General features: G+C 48.4%; 1 pseudogene; it reads right to left on the bottom strand.

Annotated features, from left to right (window-relative positions):
• Window positions 1-1,305: 1,305 nt before the first annotated feature.
• On the bottom strand, window positions 1,306-2,342 carry LOC101755266 (annotated as a pseudogene).
• Between the last annotated feature and the right edge of the window lie 492 nt (window positions 2,343-2,834).

A 2,834-nucleotide genomic window follows, 5' to 3' on the forward strand; every position in this document is an offset into this window, starting at 1 on the left:
CCGAGTGTTTTATGGGTACACTCGGCAAACGTACATGAAATAACGTATTTTAGTGGCCTTTTTCAAATATACTTGTTCAAAATCGTGTCAAAATCACTAAAAAATTGTTAAATTAGTTTTCTACCGAAAATATTCCATTATTTCATGCAGTTATAGCTCAAATTCCATTTATATCTAATAAAAATCTATAATTGCATTTAATCAATAAAAAATATCAAATGCATCCGAAAAATTTCCAAAATTTGACATGAACCAACATGTGTTGTATGTTGCCTGTACAAAAAGATTTGAAGGCACTCCTTAATTCATGTGTCACTTGAACACCAAATCTTATTGGCTCCTTTCTGACTTCTATGAATCCCTCTAGGAGATTAGTCGATTTCTAAGCATGATAGGTCAGAAATTGGGCGAAACATTCTCAATTTTTTACCACAGCCTACACACATAATATAATGACATCTTGACAAATCTTGTGATTTTCAGATTTCGTTTGGTTTTTTTACAATTTAACAACCATTGAACCAAAGGTTCGTGGTCGTGTTTTTTAAAAACAATGTTCAAAATTTCTTTTCATTTTCTGGTTGAGACCTCAATTTGGTCTCCATAATATGAATATGATTTTTTAACTGATTTCAATCCATTATTTCAAGTACGTGTAGTTAAAATTTGACTTCAATCAAAAAATTCCTATTAATGCAAACAAAGCATTAAAAATCCCAAACAGACCCGAAAATATACCAAATTTTAATATGTATAACCAAATGTCCCACGTGGGGAGTAGAAAAAGTGTGGAAGGTGTTGGAAGGAATTTTTTTTTGTTTGCCGAGTGCCTCTAGGATGGCACTCGGCAAAGTGTTGCGTTTGCCGAGTGTCCGGCTGAGACACTCGGCGAACTTTTGAGTGTGCCGAGTGTATGCGTCTGGCACTCGGCGAACCAGACTTTGCCGAGTGTCACACGTCCAACACTCGGCAAAGGTGTAACGGCCGTCCCACGCTGTTAGTGCACGACGCACGTGCGCCGCACGCGATACTGATTTGCCGAGTGTGTCTTCTTTGCCGAGTGTCGAGGAGTTGTTTGCCGAGTGCCTGATTTTTGGCACTCGGCAAACCTCTTCTTTGCCGAGTGTTTTATGTTCGCCGAGTGTCTCATTGTGAACACTCGGCAAACGTGTTTGCCGAGTGCCCGAAAAAATGCACTCGGCACACTTTTTGCACTCGGCGAATTTACTGTTTCCGGTAGTGCAGCATCAGCACCGAAACGCAAAATATAAACACAGTCAGAAACTTGTGTCCCTCCTGATCAATTCAACGGTCGATGATCCTAAAGACAAGCTCCTTCAAGGTCGAGGGGCAGATTCTCGACAGATGCTCAAAGCCTTCTGCTTCTGCCACGGCAGCCATCGCCCTGGGAGTCTCAAGGAACCGGAAGCAAGCATCCTTGAGCCCAGGGCAACCGTGCAGCTCGGCCAACGCCAGGATGGTCGCCGCCGATCCAGCGTCGATGTGCTTGCGCAGCCTCGCCTCGCAGATCATCTTCAGCCTCTCCATGTCGTACCTGTCCGCCGCGACGAGCAGGTGCTGGCACATCGCGGCCTCCTCCTCCGGGCTCATCGTCTCCGGCAGCGCGTCAGTGTACGCGAACTCGAGCAGGACCCGGAAGGCCTCGGCGTCCATGTCGTCCACCTCCACGACGGCCGCGGGGTCGCGGTCGCCTTCCCTCATCGTGCCAAGGAGCTCCGCCTTGAACACCGGCGACCGCGCCGCGAGCACGCACCTGTGCGCACGGAACGTCTCGCCGGCGACCCTGAACGCCACGTCCGCGCCGTCCCCCGACGCAAGAGGCCGCCGAGGTGCCGGGGCAGGTCCGACGGCGGCGTCGCGGCGACCGCGTCCTCGGTGTAGACGAAGATGTCGCACCTGATGGTGAAACCGTCGTCCTTGAGGAGGTGCGGCGACGCCTCCAGCGCCGCCCTCCTGACGAAGTTGTAGAAGCCCCAGACGTTCGAGGGCATGTAGTAGTTGGTCCGGGTACACGACAACACCGGTTCGCCGGCCTGGTCCAGGAGGCTTAACTTTGCGCGCGCCTTGACGGCGGGCTCGCCGGCGTGGCGCTCATGGTAGAGGTAGACGGCGATGTGGTCGGCGCCGCTTCTGAGCAGGCCGTTAGGGTAGTACCCGATGTGCCACGAGTGGCCAGCCGCCCGGAAGGAGCGAGATCTGATGCACCTGCCGTTGGGTGCGAGCTCCTTTGTGTGCGAGTAACCGTCAATATGGAGCAGGTGGTGCCCGGTCACCATGGACGCGACGATGGATGAGGAGGAGCCGGAGGGCTCGGTGGCCATGGTCGTCGCCGGCATGGAAACGATATGATCCGGGCCGGGAGGGAGAAAGACGTCGGTAGTTAATTATGCACTTTTTGGTTTTTGCCCGGAATAGAAGACCGTGCTAGTTTATGTTGACGATGACTTGACGTACAGTTTCGATTGTATTACGCACATCTGTATGCCGCAGAAAGAACCCAACAGTTTTACGTTTGCGGTGGTTAGTTTGGGTTTTGTATCTTCGTCGTGAATCGTCTTGAAGTTACTTTCCTTTCTTTATTTTACTATAAAAGTTAAATAGATTTATACATAATTAAAATTTCTCATTATTTTTTATCCCACCAAATTTATACTTCTTGTGCTTTACTTCACGATATATTTTTTTCCACCGTTCGATTTCGCCAGATGGACGGTTCTTATTTTTTTTCAAGCACTCTAAAATTTTTCATAAAATATACCTAAAACCCTCCTGACATTCTGAAAAAAAATCTAAAAGTTCCTATAATAATCTGA

The sequence above is a fragment of the Setaria italica genome, chromosome IX (genome assembly GCF_000263155.2).
Source record: "Setaria italica strain Yugu1 chromosome IX, Setaria_italica_v2.0, whole genome shotgun sequence".
NCBI classification, from domain to species: Eukaryota; Viridiplantae; Streptophyta; class Magnoliopsida; order Poales; family Poaceae; genus Setaria; species Setaria italica.